Source organism: Salmo salar, chromosome ssa01, assembly GCF_905237065.1.
Source record: "Salmo salar chromosome ssa01, Ssal_v3.1, whole genome shotgun sequence".
Lineage (NCBI taxonomy): Eukaryota > Metazoa > Chordata > Actinopteri > Salmoniformes > Salmonidae > Salmo > Salmo salar.
Window position 1 is genome coordinate 130,964,921 of NC_059442.1, and position 19,443 is coordinate 130,984,363.

General features: G+C 42.3%; 1 long non-coding RNA gene across 1 annotated transcript; it reads left to right on the forward strand.

Moving 5' to 3' along the window:
• Positions 1-6,460: 6,460 nt before the first annotated feature.
• LOC123725138 (uncharacterized) lies at positions 6,461-19,428 on the forward strand. The gene is made up of 3 exons (XR_006757523.1): positions 6,461-6,661; positions 18,819-18,930; positions 19,192-19,428. It is a non-coding gene; the product is annotated as an uncharacterized lncRNA (long non-coding RNA).
• The last annotated feature ends 15 nt before the right edge of the window (positions 19,429-19,443 follow it).

The following is a 19,443-nucleotide window of genomic DNA, read 5'->3' on the forward strand; positions in this document are numbered from 1 at the left end:
GACCCAAGCTTGCTATACAACATTAAAACCTATTCAGTCTGTCTACAAACAGGCTCTCAAAGTGCTCGATAGGAAGCCCAATAGCCATCATCACTGTTACATCCTCAGAAAGCATGAGCTCCTGAGTTGGGAAAATCTTGTGCAATACACCGACGCATGTCTTGTATTCAAGATCCTAAATGGCCTAGCTCCCCCTCCACTCAGTATTTTTGTAAAACAGAAAACCCAAACATATGGCAGCAGATCCACAAGGTCTGCCATGAGAGGTGACTGTATAGTTCCCTTAAGGAAAAGCACCTTTAGTAAATCTGCTTTCTCTGTGAGAGCTTCCCATGTCTGGAATACACTGCCATCAGACACACATAACTGCACCACATATCACACTTTCACAAAATGCATGAAGACATGGCTAAAGGTCAATCAGACTTGTGAACATAATCCCTAGCTGTGTATTGCCGCTTTCCATGTTGTCTGTTGTCTGTAGCTTGTGAGGTGTGGAAACACTTTGTTGTTTTTATGGATTTTGTCTTGTTGCTTTTTGTTCTATGTTGCTCTGTCTGTATGCTACATCTTGCTTGTCCTATGTTGCTCTGTCTGTATGCTATGTCTTGTTTGTCCTATGTTACTCTGCGTGTGCTCACTGTTCAATGATTGTCTATATTGTAATTGTTTTTAATAACCTGCCCAGGGACTGCGGTTGAAAATTAGCCGGCTGGCTAAAACCGGCACTTTTACTGAAACGTTGATTAATGTGCACTGTCCCTTTAAAAATAAAATAAACTCAAACTCAAAACATTTTTGTTTTTGCTAAACAGGTGTGGCTCAAAACAGCCCCACCTGCCCTGAATGACAGGTCGCCACTGATCTTGGCACTTGTTCGTTGTAAGCAGCGTGTATATAACAGTGTATATATAATCCTCTATCGCTGTGTCTTGAATTAATAGGCGTTTTTGCAACTACAGATTTTATTTGTGTCCCAGGGGTAGATTTACACACACACACACACACAAATAACATTTAATTTTTGTCAGCTTTCATAGCATTTAAGGGACAGATTGGGTGGCAGGGGTGTTTTCTTTTTATTGGGCACAGGGGAGGATAGTGCATTTTTCTCCCTGGTTTACCTTCGCTAGTTTCTAGTTTTACTACATCATTTCTTCCAACCTAGACAAATTTCCTAATCTGCTTGCATGCTCCTCCCCTATATCAAGGTGTTTTGGTACTTCCCTGTGTGGTAACTTTTACTATACTACAGATCAGTATAGTCTACCAGTCTATTGGTCCATCCTGCCCTTTATCCACCATTCATAGTGACAATAGTGCTAGGTGGATTGTTTATCCAGATCAGCAATAGGCTAATTAGCAATCATACCACACATGAAAGCATTCAAAGCTGCATAAATGTTAAAAAATATGAATCCACAAGAACAAAAAGGGATAGCTGATAGGCAGTGGAGAGCCCATTGCACATGAAAGAACAGTTAAGCTCCCCTATTGATCTTTTTAGGGACAATACATTTATCCTCCCTAGACTAGCCTACAACACCACAATGCAATTAATAATTCGTTATTGTTTTCAAGCCAGTACAAAATTCTACTCTAGGCTGCAGTGAAAATGTAATTTGAATAACAGCGCAAAAGCCCTGTGATTTCAATGTTTCATTCAAAAGTTTCTCTGGGGCTAAGCTTCTCTTCCTATATACAGGCTATATATATTTGTTTTAAATATTAATGTCATGCAGTGGACACCTAAGCCTATATGCCTATGCATGCAATGCCCTGATGCAATTAGTGCTCAAATCTCTGACAGCTGAACCTTGAGGTGGACAATTCATTTTTTATTTTTTTTGCATATGCTACACATCGATTTGTAATAGGCTGTTTTTAAGTAAATGTGGCTCATTTGGCCAATATCCCTCGTTTATTGATGATGCTGGCTGCGCCAGGTTGGATCTGAAGCCAGGTCGGATCTGAAGGCATATGGATGTCGTCAAATTCCTCAAATGTCCAGTAAATTAAAATCTTCAAGGTCAGTTGTCTGGCACCAAATTTTCCAAAAGAAACTCTGAAATGAGCATATTGTTTTTATGCAGATTATAGAATATTTTCATGAAAATCTGTTGTCAATTGGATGGAAACCTAGCTATAGACATCCTAAAGACTCTGGCAAGTGCGATAGTCCCGAGTCCCTTTGATTTTGATCATGCTTCACCAGCAGCCTCAGACATCTAAAGAATAAGCTACAGACCAGCCCAACAAGCTTGTAAGATTTGTATTCCCCCCTCATATGTATCTGTGAGGGAGCCCGACTGCAATTGATTTGGGCTGAGCTGTGTTTAGAAAAATGACAGCGAGTGCCTCTGTGACTGGTACACATTCTCTCTCTCTTCTCCCTGCTGCAGCAACCAGGGACCATAGCAAAGCAACTAATCAAATCAAGTTTTATTCGTCACATGCGCCAAATACAACAGGTGTAGACCTTACAGTGAAATGCTTACTTACAAGCCCTTAACCAACAATGCAGTTTTAATAAAAATACAACAACAAAAATATGTAAATAAAAGTAACGAATAGTTAAAGAGCAGCAGTGAAATAACAATAGCGAGGCTATTTACAGGGGGTACCGGTACAGAGTCAATGTGCGGGGGCACAGGTTCGTCAAGGTAATTGAGGTAATATGTACATGTAGGGAGCAGAGAGAACAGTCTATGACTAGGGTGGCTGGAGTCTTTGACATTTTTTAGGGCCTTCCTCTGACACCGCCTGGTATAGATGGCCTGAATGGCAGGAAGTTTGGCCCCAGTGATGTACTGGGCCGTATGCACTACCCTCTGTAGTGCCTTGAGGTCGGAGGCCGAGCAGTTGCCATACCAGGCAGTAATGCAACCCGTCAGGATGCTCTCAATGGTGCAGCTGTAGAACCTTTTGAGGATCTGAGGACCCATGCCAAATATTTTCAGTCTCCTGAGGGGGAATAGGTTTTGTCGTACCCTCTTCACAACTGTCTTGGTGTGCTTGGACCATGATAGTTTGTTGGTGATGTGGACGCCAAGGAACTTGAAGCTCTCAACCTGCTCCACTGCCGCCCTGTCGATGAGAATGGGGACGTGCTCAGTCCACCTTTTCCTGTAGTCCACAATCATCTTCTTTGTCTTGATCACATTGAGGGAGAGGTTGTTGTCCTTGCACCACACTGTCAGGTCTCTGACCTCCTCCCTATAGGCTGTCTCGTCGTTGATCAGGCCTACCACTGTTGAGTCATCGGCAAACTTAATGATGGTTTTGGAGTCATGCCTGGCTGTGCAGTCATAGTGAACAGGGAGTACAGGAGGGGACTGAGCACGCACCCCTGAGGGGCCCCCGTGTTGAGGATCAGCATGGCGGATGTGTCAGGAAGTCCAGGATCCAGTTGCAGAGGGGGGTGTTTAGTTCCAGGGTCCTTAGCTTAGTGATGAGCTTTGAGGGCACTATGGTGTTGAACGCTGAGCTGTAGTCAATGAATAGCATTCTCACATGTGTTCCTTTTGTCCAGGTGTGAAAGGGCAGTGCGGAGTGCAATAGAGATTGCATCATCTGTGGATCTGTTGGGGTTGTATGCAAATTGGAGTGGGTCTAGGGTTTCTGGGATAATGGTGTTGATGTGAGCCATGACCAGACTTTGAAAGCACTTCATGGCTACAGATGTGAGTGCTACGGGTTGGTAGTCATTTAGGCAGTTTACCTTAGTGTTCTTGGGCACAGGGACTATGGTGGTCTGCTTGAAACAAGTTGGTATTACAGACTCAGCCAGGGACATGTTGAAAATGTCAGGGAAGACACTTGCTAGTTGGTGAGAGCATGCTCGGAGTACACGTCCTGGTAATCCATCTGGCCCTGCGGCCTTGTGAATGTTGACCTGTTTAAAGGTCTTACATTGGCTATGGCGAGCGTGATCACACTCTGATGCTCTTATGCATGTTTCAGCGTTACTTGCCTCGAAGTGAGCATGGAAGTAATTTTGCTCATCTGGTAGGCTCGTGTCACTGGGCAGCTCTCGGCTGTGCTTCCCTTTGTAGTCTGTAATAGTTTGCAAGCCCTGCCACATCCAACGAGCGTTGGAGCCGGTGTAGTAGGATTCGATCTTAGTCCTGTATTGACACTTTGCCTGTTTGATGGTTCATCTGAGGGCATAGCGGGATATCTTATAAGTGTCCGGGTTAGAGTCCCGCTCCTTGAAAGTGGCAGCTGTACCCTTTAGCTCAGTGCAGATGTTCCCTGTAATCCATGCCTTCTGGTTGGGGTATTTACGGTTGCTGTGGTATGCTCCTCAATGCCATCAGATGAGTCCCGGAACATCTGTGTGTGTGCTAGCAAAACAGGCCTGTAGCTTAGCCTCTGTGTCGTCTGACCACTTCCGTATTGAGCGAGTCACTGGTACTTCTTGCTTTAATTTTTGCTTGTAAGCAGCATTTAGGAGGATAGAATTATGGTCAGATTTGCCAAATGGAGGGCGAGGGAGAGCTTTGTACGCTTCTCTGTGTGTGGAGTAAAGGTGGTCTAGAGTTTTTTTTCCTCTTGTTGCTCTTGTTAACATGCTGGTAGAAATGAGGTTAAACGGATTTAAGTTTCCCTGCATTAAAGTCCCTGGCCACTAGGAGCACCGCCTCTGGATGAGCATTTTCTTGTTTGCTTATGGCTTTATACAGCTTGTTGAGTGCGGTCTTAGTGCCATCAGTTTGTGGTGGTAAATAGACAGCTACATAAAATATAGATGAAAAGTCTCTTGGTAAATAGTGTGGTCTACAGCTTATCATGAGATACTCTACCTCAGGTGAGCAAAACCTTGAGAATTCCTTAAGAGAGACGATGGCAGAGACGATGGCAGAAACATTATGTACAAAATAAATGACAAACAACGCAAAAAAAACACAAAATAGCACAATTGGTTAGAATTCCATAAAACGGCAGCCATCTCCTCCGGCGCCATTCTTTACTCATGATGAGTAAGGAATCATGATGATCTGGATGAGACTGCCAAATCGAGGCAAAGGTAAGAATCTCTGGATTAACTATTTAATGTTAGCTAAATGCAGTAATGAATAAATTGTCAACATTTCTTTAAATTGACAATTCTGTGAACTGTCTTGGGCAAGTTTTAAATTGACACAATACCTGTTAGGTGTCAGCTAGAGATGATGTGCAGGAGGATTTGTAGTCTTGCATGATGTCTGCTTTAATGCTAATTAGCATTTTCCAATCTGAGAGTAAGTAGAGCCGAATATATTGATAAAAGTCACCTTGTCCGAAATAAATTGACATGGTTATCAAAATGTTAGCTTTTCCCCACAGGGTTAGCTTACACGAAATATACCTTATTTTAAGTGTTTCTAAAATCCCCTGTGGGAAAAATGAATCGTGCAAAAACGATTGGAACCATTTCCTTGTCCGACCGCTAGGTTTTATGGGTGTTATGACATCTTCACTGTGGGGCTCTATTGTCCTCTATTTGAAAGAATACATCTCATTATGTTGTGGTTGGGATTTATAAAATGATAGCTGATCATATTAACCAAGTAAACCTCATGGCCTGGCAGTTAAATCATTATATATTTGCAAATTGTCATAACCAACACTGTCATTACCACCACAAAATGTGTCAGTAATGATGATTTCAAGGCTTATTACTATCAGAAAATAACGACTTTTTGTATAACTTCTGTATAAAATGGGAATACCCCTGCTCAATACAGCTTATCAAATGATATTTTACTGTCTTTATAACAATCAATGATATTGTAGATATCCATTTCCACCCACTTATTTTTTAACAACTAATGCAATTTACCATTACTCTGTTATTTCTTAATGTGGTAGTACCAAACCCTATAGACAGATAAACCCAATAACCCCAAAACCTGTTGTGTTTGTCATTCAGTTTTAAACTAAAATTCAATGTTTTATGATGTGATGATAATGACATCTGCAGTGTCATCTGTGTTTTGTGAAAAATCCATGTATTGTCGAATAAAATGGTCACAGCCAATACCAGCTTATGGTTCCTTACAAAATATCTCTGTTGATAAAAGTTGATTTCATGAAACACATTTTTTTTTTTAAATAACAAATGCCAAAAGTGTCCATAGTTGCAAAATCACTCTAATACTGTTTGAACATCTACTTTCTTTTATTTGAAGCTGCAGACCTATGCACATTCTGAGGCAAGTAATGTCAGAGCATGGAGGGAAAGAGGACAATGAAGTTGGCCATCAAAGTAACAGTTGTCCAAAAAAAAATGAATCTAAGTATCCAGCGTTTGGCACAATAATGTGGCTCACAGGGGGAGAGATGTGGTCTCCTAGTGTCTCCTTATTGGAACCACATGGGGACGGTCTAGTCAACCTTTTCTCTCATTCGAGAGAAACTGGCGTTAAAAGCGGGTTTCCCATCTACCGCCCACCGGTAGAAATGAAATGAAATTTAGTTCATTTGCAAACTGTGACCCACTCATTTGTTCTCCTGCACATCGGCTCGCGCACCATGGCATGTACGTTTCCCGCTCCTATGGCACTCAATGGTCATTGCCTGGTGTGTTTAATTAATCCGTGACACCTATGGAATATGAAAGTCCATAGCAACCCAGGGAGCTGCTCAAACCCGAAAACCGAGCAGCCGACCCCGAAAGGTGAGGAAAACTTTGATATCAAATTTGGAAAACCTCAGCAGCATTGGGGGTTTATGTAGCTATTAAGACACTGAAAATGAATTGGTTACATCGAAAATAATATAACCTAATTGAAGAGTTTGTAGTAGTACAGTCTGAGGATATTCTGCATGGGCAATATCGTTGTGCATAACACAATTACGCACGAGACTTTCAGCAAATGTACTCTTATATCCGTCTATGATTGAAGTAGGCATTATCAGACTTTGGTTGTTAACGTACACAAAAATCCCATACAAACCCTGAATTGTATAGGCTGTTTATTCTATTTAACAACTAATTAATGCATGCTATAATCGAGATAATTATCTAGCCGTTATTATGTGTCCGTGATTAGGCATAGGCTACCTTTAGTTTGTTATTTGTGAACGGGTAGCTAATTTGACAGTGAACAGAGCAGTAACATATTTCACTTGCTCTTTTTGTGCATAGCATTGTCAATTAAAGTGCACTATTTTTCTTAACCCAGTTTTCATACAAAGTGGCATAGAACAGTTTAGCCTATTGGCCATAACTTAACATTGCATTTAATTGCTTGATGGCAATTAAATGACAACTCCAAGTGTTTTATTTTTTAGGGGGTAGATCAGCTTTAATATTGAAGATAGATTGTGGCTTTTATCAAAGTAATTGTCTGCATCATTTCCAATCCCCCATATATTTATTTGATAAATAAATATATGGGGGATTGGAAATGATGCAGGCAATTACATTGATAAAAGCCACAATCTATATATATATATATGAAATATTAAATAAATAAATAATATATAGATGTTTAAATATATTTTAATGTTTTATTTTCCCCTAACCCTACCACCCCTCCCCTAATTGGACTAAACTAATGTACATACTATATACATTTTACAGACACAGTATATTTTACAATAGTTATCTTTTGTTTGTTTTTAGGCCCATCCAGCTACCCTCAACCCCTCCCATCTACCTCTAAATACCTTCCAGTTTTGATTTTTATTTGCCATATATTTTTCAACTGTACTGTTTCACAAAAGTTCTGAACCTATATACATTTTACGGACACAGTATATTTTACATTAATTATCTTGTTCTTTTTAGTACTACCCTTCAGTTCCACTCAACCCCTCCCATCTATCTCTGAACACCATCTAGTTTTGATTTCTATTTGCCATATATTTTTCAACTGTGCTGTGATGTTTCACACAAGTTCTGAACCTTTCAATTCTCATAGTTTCTACAGATTGTACATGAAATATAACATGTTTTGCTAAGAGTATTATTATATTATTGATCGATTGACTATTACTTTTTAAATCACCCAGCAGTGCTATTTGCAGAGTTTGCTCCAGGTGTAAATCCAAGTGTTTGTTGTTTGGTAGGCTATATTAAAATAATAGTAGGCTTAGAACAAAAAACACTTTTTAGTATAAATAATGTGTGGAAATTAACATGGCATGATTATCAGATATTAAAATGAGGCTCAAGGTCTGCAGGCTAGTGTAAGCTCATAGACTGCAAGCTCATTTCATCAACGCGTTAAATGTAATTCTTTCTTCGATCCTTGTTACTTTATCACCCTTTAGTAAACAGTAGCCTATCACTTACTGGGTTGGTATATATAACACCTTGTTGGGTTTTATAGTGTTACACCTTGTGGATTTCATTAGAGCAGAGATCAGGCTGGCTGGTCCGCAGCTAAACCAACACCCCGGATCTAAATGGAGGTAAAAAGAGACTAGAAAGTACTGAACCGTTAATGGCAAACATTCACATCCATTTCACAGCACAGAGTAAACACACTTTCTCTCTCTCTTCCTTTTGCTTTCTCTCTCTCTCGCTCTCTCTTGACGTCTTTCTCACACACCCACACCCACACGCAGACGCACACACACACACACGCACACACGCGCACACACACACACACACGCACACACGCACACACACACACACACGAGGTTAGCTGCTACCAGGTCTTTAGTGTTTAGGAGAGCTCCAGTAATGATGTAACGTTAACCCCAAGGAGGAATGCTTATGCTTTGACCAATCCTGTTTCATTTCATTCATATCCAAAGCATCATGTATAGCCTTGCTGAAATACTCTCAAGGGGATGTTTGCATGTATAGGTATAGTATGATTAGGAACTTTGCTCTGTCTTTTAAGGCACCAGCAGACATGATTGGGAAGATAGTATCTAGGCTATAGATATAGCGCTGTGCCTTCCAGGTGGCTGCACACAATATTATGAGTCTTTGTCTCTACTAGTGCTCCAGTGTACCATGCCCATAAGATTCTGCTACTACTTTCCCTTAGTTTCTTTCTGTTTCAGGTTGTTTCCACTTCCAAGCTCCACTTCTGTTCCATTTTAAAAGTATCCACATCCTGATAAGTATTATACTGTAGGATGTTCTGTCTATCAGAGGCTATTAGCAGAAGTGTGATCCAACAGCGTATCATACTCTCAATAGCTTCAGTTACAGTGCCTAGCCCAAGAATCTAGTTATCATTGATCTTGACAGTGCTGCCATGAGGTGCCATGAGAGAATGGAGATTTAGTCAGTTTCCACCGAATAGAGGGAAAACCACATCCACAGCTGCCTGATGGTAGCGAATAGCTGTTTTATTCCATGGTGCCTGGTGTGTCTGTATTCATTCTCCGTTAACCCCCCATCACAGGCGTCACAACGACTCCTCTGAGTGGCCCTGCATAGTCACTTACTCCTTCACAAATCGTTACAGTCATCTAAGTAGCTCAATTCATAAAACATGTTTCTTTGCATGGAATGAGAGTTTGGGTTTGCATCCTGTCCCTGTCGTTGGTTTGCATAGCGTGTGAAATTGTCTCCCTAAGCACATGGAAAAGTCTTCTTTATGGTGTTATTTATGGAGAAAATTACAGGCTTTGAAATGCTTGTCCTGTGAATTAGAAAAGATGATACGATTGGATTACTGTGGAGAAGCCCAATTTGTCAGCCATTAGAGTAAATGTCAGAGAACATACGGTACGTAGAACACAAACTACTGGTACAGATGTAGGATCTTCATTTGATCACCCTGTTGCAGGAGAAATTTCCTGCAATACAGGAAATGTTTTAATTGTAGTGTATTAGAGATATAAAAAAGCTTTTGAAGTTTGTAATTTCCACTTAAAAATGTCAGACTTGATTTTCCCTTACGAAAAATGTGTCAACCCCTACAAAAATGTCCAAAAATTATAATCAAGTTTGTGGTCATACGCACAACCTTAAAAACATAGGTGCTGGGCTAAATAAGAGTACTAGCATAGAAAAAGAAGGCCCGCATACTGTTAAAGCTCCCAATTCACCGCTTTATTGACAACGTTTTAATCCGAAACGGATCTTTGTCAGGTCGATCTGTCTCCGATCGAAACGTTGTCAATAAAGTGGTGAATTGGGAGCTTCAACATCAATTATAATCCACATAATAATTTACATATCCTGTTGCTGCATGATTATTTTCCTGCTGTACCAAACTGGATCAAATGAAGATCCTACATATGTACAGTTACTGTCAACCTACTGTTAAAGTTACTTACTCTTACTGTAATAAACTACTGTGGCTGAGATTATAGCATGGTTAGATTATATATTCCATACTCTAAAATTAACTAAACAAATTGTTGCGTGTGGTCAGTGGAGGTGTATAGAATATTAACCTGTTTGCCTGTTCAACAGCCACACAGTAAAGACAGCCAGTGTGGGAAGGTGTCAGCTATGATTATGCGAGCAGCAGTTGTCATAACTTTTTTCTTATTCCTCCACTAATGTTATGTAATGTATTGTAATTCAATTAATCTGTTTTGGTCTTTCTCAATAACTCCGGATTGTGATGGTGGCAGGGGTTTAACATATCAGGGATCTCTGATTTACTTATTTTTATTCTCTCACTTTGTAACAAATGAATGTGGGACAGAAGTTTGACAAGGAGCCCATGTATATTGGTTCTTAAACAAACTTTACAAGTATGCTATTTCTCAAATTCCCTTAAATTTCCCTTCCCGCAAGTCTGTTTGGGTTGAACTCGGCTCCTTGCCTGAATGTGTTGGGACAGAAGTATGCCTGAACACACTGGAAAGTGAAATGCCCAGATTTTACATCCTGGGACTATGGATGAAAATGAATGAAGGCGACAAGTGTTATTTTCCTAGATTTTAGTAGTAAAAAATAGGATTTTATTGATCCAGTTCTAGTTTAACTATATTACTATTTTAGGATGCAAAGACACGCAGTTCTAAGATTTTCAATAAAATGTCTATCAGTGTATTCTGAAATCCATAGGTTGTGGATATGATAGCAGGATCATCACTCATTGAGCAATGAGAGTACTACAGGGGTATCATATTTTGACATGGAGACGTCCAAGCGGCCAGTGGCCAGATTTGACCCTCCTCCTCCTCACATGTAAATCCACAGCATGCCAGATCACTTAAAGCATGATGTGTGAAGTTATGTGTGAAGTTGTTTTGGAGTATTTACTTGTAAATTATTTATATGGAGGCGCTGGTAAATGGTTTGGGATTCATTCAAGGCTTTTACAGTAAGTTTAATTTGCATTCATGGCATGATCATCTGCATGATCAACTCAATTCAGACTTTTTAGGAAATACTATAGCTATCTCGAGTCTTGTAATTGATAATGACAATGCTCATCTTCCTTTTGTCACGCCCTGACCATAGAGAGCCCTTGTTTCTCTATGGTGTAATAGGTCAGGGCATGACTAGTGGATAGTCTAGTTTAATATTTCTATGTTGTGTTCTAGTTTATATTTTCTAGGTTGGTGTTTGGTATGATTCCCAATTAGAGGCAGCTGGTAATCATTGTCTCTAATTGGGGATCATATTTAAGTAGCTATTTTTCCCACCTGTGTTTGTGGGATATTGTTTTGTGTTTGTGCCTGTGCACCACGTAGTCACGTTTAGTTGTTCGTTTATTTGATTTATTTGTTTTTTGCTTGAAGTTTCTTTTTGGAATAAAGATGTGGAACTCTACACACGCTGCGCCTTGGTCCCGTTCTTACGACAACCGTGACAGAATATCCCACCAAACCAGGACCAAGCAGCGTGTTCACCAGGTGAAGGAGTTTTGGACAGTGGAAGAAGTGATGGGTGGATGCGAGACCCTTCCTTGGTGGCAGACGGAAGGTAATGATGGAGGAAGGCGACGACGCCGGGGTTCGTAGCCACAGAAAGCCCAAGGACAACCCCAAGACATTTTTTTTTGGGGGGGGGGGCACAAGGGATGGCTGGAGGAGCGTGTCGTCAGACCACGGCCACAGAAACCCCAATAAAAAAAATTGGGGGGGGGGCACATGGAGCTGGCGGCTGAGCAGAGGGAAGAGCCAGAAACCTAATGGGGAGAGATGAGAGAGATGTTGTACAAATGTGTTCTGATCAACATCTGACCAGAGGATCCTGTCACCAGTCCGGTGCCACGTGTGCCGGCCCCACGCATCAGGCCTCCAGTGCGCCTCCCCAGTCCGGTACATCCTATGCCTGCTCCTCGCACTCACCCTGAAGTGCGTGTCCTCAGTCCGGTACGTCCTGTGCCTGTTCCTTGCACTCGCCCTGAAGAGCGTGTCACCAGTCCGGTGCAACCTGTGCCGGCCCCACGCATCAGGCCTCCAGTGCGCCTCCCCAGTCCGGTACGTCCTGTGCCTGCTCCTCGCACTCGCCCTGAAGTGTGTGTCACCAGTCCGGTACCACCTGTGCCGGCTCCACGCACTAGACCTCCAGTGCGCCTTCCCAGTCAGGTACGTCCTGTGCCTGCTCCTCGCACTCGCCCTGAGGTGCGCCTCACCAGTCCGGTGCCACCTGTACTGGCTCCACGCACTCGGCCTCCATTGCGCATTCACAGTCCAGAGCCTCCGGCCACGGTCCCCGGTCCGGAGCCTCCCGCCACGGTCCACGGTCCGGAGCCTCCCGCCACGGTCCACGGTCCGGAACCTCCCGCCACGGTCCACGGTCCGGAACCTCCAGCTTCATGGCCGGAGCCTTCCCCTGCGCCGATGCCCAGTCCGAGCACGGCATCCAGTCCAGCTCCAAGGCCAGAGTCTTCTTCTGCGCCAATGCCCAGTCCAGGCACGGCGTCCAGTCCTGCTCCATGGCCGGAGCCCATGAATGCTTACGAGCCTGCTGCTGCCTACCACCGCTCAGTCAGACTGCTCTATCAAATAATAGACTTAATTATAATACAATAAACACAGAAATACGAGCCTTTGGTCATTAATATGGTCAAATCTGGAAACTATAATTTCGAAAACAAAACGTTTATTCTTTCAGTGAAATACGGAACCGTTCCATAATTTTATTGAACGGGTGGCAACCCTAAGTCTAAATATTGCTGTTACATTGCACAACCTTCAATGTTATGTCATAATTATGTAAAAATCGGGCAAATTAGTTCGCAACAAGCCAGGCGGCCCAAACTGTTGCATATACCCTGACTATGCCTGCAATAAACGCAAGAGAAGTGACATTTCCCTAGTTAATATTGCCTGTTAACATGAATTTCTTAACTAAATATGCAGGTTTCAAAAAATATACTTCTGTGTATTGATTTTAAGAAAGGCATTGATGATTATGGTTGCAACGATTGTGCTTTTTTTGCGAATGCGCTTTTGTTAAAACATCACCTGTTTGGCGAAGTAGGCTGTGATTCAATGATAAATTAACAGGCTCCGCATTGATTATATGCAACGCAGGACAAGCTAGTTAACCTAGTGATATCATCAACCATGTGTAGTTAACTAGTGATTATGTTAAGATTTTTTATAAGGTAAGTTTAATGCTAGCTAGCAACTTACCTTGGCTCCTTGCTGCACTCGCGTAACAGTTTCCTCGAAGGAATGCAATGTAATCGGCCATAATCGGCGTCCAAAAACGCCAATTACCGATTGTTATGAAAACTTGAAATCGGCCCTAATTAGTCAGCCATGCCGATTAATGGAGTCGGTTACACAAACTTTTCAGGGAACTGTAATCACATGGTCATTATCAATTTACTAGTAATCCTTTTGGTTTGTGGTCATGAAGAGATAACTGCAAACCCAGTGCACTATTTCACAGGATTGCAGTGCATTCTGCTTGACATTCCTATGTCTAAACTATTGCAGTGCATTGCTGAGGACTTTTGACTCTCCAACAAGCTATTCATGGAAAATTAACTCTTCTTCTCTGAGGTATTTGAACACAAAATAGAAGCCATACATGAAAGATATTCCCAGAGAGTGTTTTGAGCATTGTGAAATAGGCTGTGATGGCATCGCCATGTATGTTTGTGTTCCTGGAATGCATCTCCTCTTTGTAAGAGGTGTCCTTTATGTTCTAGTGTAGGGCCTAGGATAAATGGATCTCAATGTCCCCATGTATTTACCCAGCAGGGGCTCTAGGCAAAGCAGTCGTGTGTGAGTTGGACCCACTGCCCCCCCTCCTCGGAGGCTGAGATGTAATTTGGCCACAGAGGACTCCCTGTTAATAATAATGTGCCAAAACTCATCTCCCTTCCTCGTGTTGTGCAGGGAAACCTTCCTGTTTAACTAAACTCCCTGTCTGAAAGATGACACATTTATGTTCGGAAATTTAGACACCTCTAGAGAAATAGTGTGTCAAAGAAAATGGTGGCGTTGTCAAAAAGCGTTCTCTGCTCTCTTTTATGTGATTAAAAACAGAGAGCAGATATTTTGTTATTCCATTGGCTGTGTGGGTTGTGTTTGTTCTGTAGTTCTGTAAGGTGTGTGTGTGTGGGTGCACAGTATGCACGTGTGCTTGTGTGTCTCTGTTTGTTGTCGAGCCGCTAAGGTTTATGCGGAGGGGAGATTTGTGTGCAGACACATGCAGCCACTGCCCTCTGTTTGCTCTTTCACAATTGCTTCGTCAATGTCTGAGGGATTCAGACCATACTTGTTGATCTCCATCCGGAAATCCCTTCTCAGCCTATAGTTGTAATCTACTGTAGCTGTCTTATATCAAGGCCAAATGTGGACCATAGAGGGATATTCTCAAATATGTTGACATAGAACCATAACATGAGGGAAACCTCACACACAGTAGATATAGTGGGTTATGACATGAACTTTATAATTGTTGCCAATATGACAACACCATTTTCCTGGACTTTGATGGACCTTCCAGTACTTCTGAGTTAAAAATATTCACGACTGATATAGAATTCCTCTATAAAGTCATTGTTCGATCATGAGTACCAGACAGTGGGTAAATAGTGGCTTTGTACCATCCTACAGTACAGTATTACAGCTGTAACATCATACAGTATCACAGCTGTAACATCATACAGTATTACAGCTGTAACATCATACAGTATCACAGCTGTAACAGCATACAGTATCACAGCTGTAACATCATACAGTATCACAGCTGTAACATCATACAGTATTACAGCTGTAACCGGACTGGGAATGACGGACTGGGAATGAAAAATGGCCCTGGACTTTTTGACTCAGACCGGCCCACCAAAACCCCCCCAGCGATACACCACCACCCACACAACCCACGCCACACTTTATGTAAACAAGATTAATGAACAATATTTAAAACAATAACTTTAGTAAAATAGATGTAAAATAGAAGAAGGGGAACGTGTTGCTCTTAGGAGGAGGCTGGCTAGAAGGAGCAGATACTTGCACAATGGCACTGGCAACAATCTGACCAGTGAAATAAATAATACAGGAAGAAATTTGTTGGTGAAAAGACTGGTGTCATAGAATAAAATTAAAATAAACATATTTCCTACCTCTTTAAATTAACAATTTCTGCAGCAGCTCACTTCTCTCAGTAATGTCATCTATAACCAGGTCACTGTCCAGGGCCATTAAAATATCTCGCTCAGTAACCATGAGCATAAAAGCCTCCAGGTGCTGTTGAGCTAGAGTGCTCCTGAGCCTACTGTTGATGAATTTCAGAGTAGAGAAGCTCCGCTCGCAAGCTACCTGGGTTACTGACAGGGTAAGTCGGAACTTGTAAGCAAGGCCCATGATGTGGTATGCGTCAGTCAATAGGTTGTACTGACTAAGAATACGGTAGCAACACGCTGGACAGTCCTTGCAAGATGAACAGCTCTTGTTCACCATCTCCACCTCGTTTTCATTTCCTTCAGGTCCATGATCCTCCATAGTCCTGGTTGTGCATTCTTCAAATCCCGATTGTTTTAACCTAGTCCACTGTTCTGCCAGACTCATGAGCTCACTCTATAAATTGGCCACCGTTGCTCTGCTGTCAAATTTGATCAAACATTTGCTTAGTTCTTGAAGGGCTGTCTGTGGAAGGCCACTGGCACTGGATGTTAGCTGACTAAAGTGTTTAGGGTCCAGAAGAGCCATGTCGGCATACAAAGTGCCATTACTCAGAAATCGCCGATGGATGCTACCTATGACTGTATCCAGAATTTGATTATGGACACCAATCCTGTATGCACTCTCTGCCCCAGTAAAAGTCTCATTTTAGGCAATCCCTCCAGGCATTGGTTTTCTTCTTTCAAGCCCTTTTCGTTGGCAGAGTGGTCTCTAACTCCAGCTTTGTTTCCTCATCCAGTTCCTGCAACTTCCTGTTGGCCCACTGAACAAATGTGTCTGCAGCTGCCTTGACTTTTTCAAAATCTCTTGCCATTCCTTTCAGCTGCTCCTCTCTAGACACAACCATACGATGCGCAGACAGAATGCCCATTCCAGTTGTTTGAAGATATTTTGAGACTGGTGAGGTGACCTGAAATATTCTGAGGATATCTGAGCTTGAACTATTGTTTCATACTTCAGCAACCCCTCAATGTATCCTTGTGCCTTGACCCGTGCAGTAGTGTTGATGTTTTTCTGATCTTGTATGGTTGAAAGAGTGAGAAGGACATCAACATACAGACCCTCATCTGGATTTCAAAAAGCTCTAAAGACCTTCTTTAAGGTACTGTCTTTAGCCCACCAGCGTCTCTCCAATTGGTGCAAGACGTCTGTGTCTTGGGTCCTTGCTCTCCTTTTCCCAAATGTTCATCCTCTGGTAGGATTCACAGAAGAACACAGCTATGTTGTTAACGAGAGAAAAAAGTGACCCACTTGCCAAGACACTCTCTGTTGTGTCTGCCAAAACAAGGTTCAAAATGTGTGCATAGCACCACACATGCACTTGATTGGTTGACTTTGCAGAGAGCAGGGCAGGGAAGCCTGTATACTGGCCTTGCATACTGGAGGCTCCATCAGTGGAATTGCCAATGCACTTGCTGATGTCAAGCTTCATGTTTTCCAGTACTTCACTCAGTACCTGGACAAAGTATTGTCCAGTGGATGCCTCGCATTTCATAACAGTCACACACTTCTCATGGATGACGTTCGTCACATATCTGACTATGACAGAGCATTGGTCTTGTGTTGTAATGTCCTGCGTAGTGTCAATCTGGACTGAAAACATAGCAGCTTCCTGGATTTCACTTGCTATGGTGGCCTGCATTGTGTGTTGGATGGTGGTAATAACGTTATCGATGGTAGTCTTTGATAATGGAGTGATTAGAGAGCCTCTACCCCCTCTTGACCCAGACTCATGCAGTTTTTTGCTTTTCTCTATGCAGGCAGTGAGATGCACTTTCATACACAGGTCATACTTTCCCAGTAGAATGATCATCTCTAAAAAGTTGCCATGGTCAATGCTGCTGTCATCTAGCGTATAAGCTGCTTCAGATTGCATGCCTCTGTAGCTCAGACCCCTCTTGCCTATGACTTTAACAACATCTATAATGCGCTCCAGCACATGCCTTCTTCTGTTGACTTGCTCTCTATGAGCAGACATCTGACTGCTGATGAACAAGCTCTCAATGTTACCTTTGGAGGACCTTAGAAAGTAGGCCTCTGCATAACCTCTATGCATAACGCTCTTCTCATGCTCTTCCACTCTCTGATGGATATGCTTCCAGTCTGACATTCCATTCATGAAAGGGCTGTTCTCTGTGGGCTTTGCAAATGCCATACAAATGAAGCAGAATAAAGCATGGTTCTCTTCACTGTATGACAGCCACTTCCTGTTGGTCCCATCTTTATAAAAGAAAAACCTTCTGCACCACAGACTTTTCACACATTTGTTGGGGGTGAAAGCTAAAAAACATATCTAGGTCCCCTGACTTCAGCCTCTTAAAATAATCACAAATTGGGGTGGCAGTGGCATCCTGGCTCTGGCTCAATCTGTCCACTGCAGATGCACTATCCTCAACCTGGATGAGTAATTAGTATAAATTAGTATAATATTATTATAACATAATAGTATAATGTTAGTATAATATTGTCTTACCGCTTCAGCTGCAAAACCTTGACTAACAGTTGAACTGGTATCGCTGGGCTCAATGGGCTGCTCTCCGCTCTCTCTCCTCTGCTGCCAGTGTCTTCAGGCTCACTAGGCTGAGATGATTGACTGGTAACGGCGCCAAATGAATAATTTGTTATTTTAAACATTTGGCTGCATCAGCCTCAAGGGACTTCAACCTCTTCTCTCTCTGCTTTTCAGCACCACCTTCACGTTTTTCTCTTTTTGTTTGTCCATCTTGCTCCACTCCACTATTTATCCAAATGTCACCACTTAACAGAGATGGGAAAGGGGCGGGGCCCAGGTGAAGTTAGAATGGACTGGACCAAAGTAATTGGCTGGGAGAGCGAGGCTGACAGATGTAATACCCAACCGCAGTGGCAGTGGGCCGGCAGCCCACTCGCCTGGGCCAGTCAGACACACAGCACTCAGTTATTTTTATTTAAGCGGGGGCTGGGGTTATTTATATTTTGCGTTGCATCGGCCCCAATTGTCAAGCGGCCCACCGGGAAAACTCCCGGCGCTCCAGACGGCCAGTCCGTCATTGGCTGTAACATCGTACAGTATTACAGCTGTAACATCGTACAGTATTACAGCTGTAACATAAAGTATTACATCTGTAACATCAAACAGTATTCCAGCTGTAACATTGTACAATATTTCAGCTGTAACATCGTACCGTATTACAGCTGTAACATAAAGTATTACATCTGTAACATTGTACAATATTTCAGCTGTAACATCATACAGTCTTAAAGCTGTAGATGTGAACAATTCACAGTGTTAGTATTAGAGCTGTGATGAGCTGCCTGGTTGTGTTTGTCCTCAGGGCCACAGCGACTGGTGTGGAGGACTCTCCTTTAGCACCCTCTATGCAGATGAACAGCGATGGCCACAGAATCCCACCCACCTGAACAGTATGAACACACAGTGGAACATGAGTAATTCATTTCAATTCAAATCACTTTTACTTCCTGAGAGGGAACATAATTCATTGTTGCGATATGATGGTCTATATGAAACATCTAAACTGAATACCATTTAGAGGCCACACAGCCCACACATCAAATGCTCTCTGTTATTGAAAATATATATTTTTAAATGTTACGAAAGGTCTTCATTCATACGTCTTATGATTATCAGTCATATTCCAATGATGTTATGATGATGACCTTAATAACAGTAATTGTTTGATTGTTTAGTTCAGTCGATGACGTGGTAAACATGGAGCATGTGCTGAACTCACTGGAGAGGGTCATTCTCACCATCTTCCTCTCTATCATCATCATCATGACTGTTCTGGGAAACCTGCTGGTGATGGTGGCGCTCTGCAAGGACAGACATCTTCGGTAAGCCCACTTCCTGTTACATGTAGGTCACGTCCTGTCAAGGCTTTTTCTAATTTGGGCAAATGTCCATGCTCCACCCTCTCTCCTCTCTCTTCCGTGACCCGT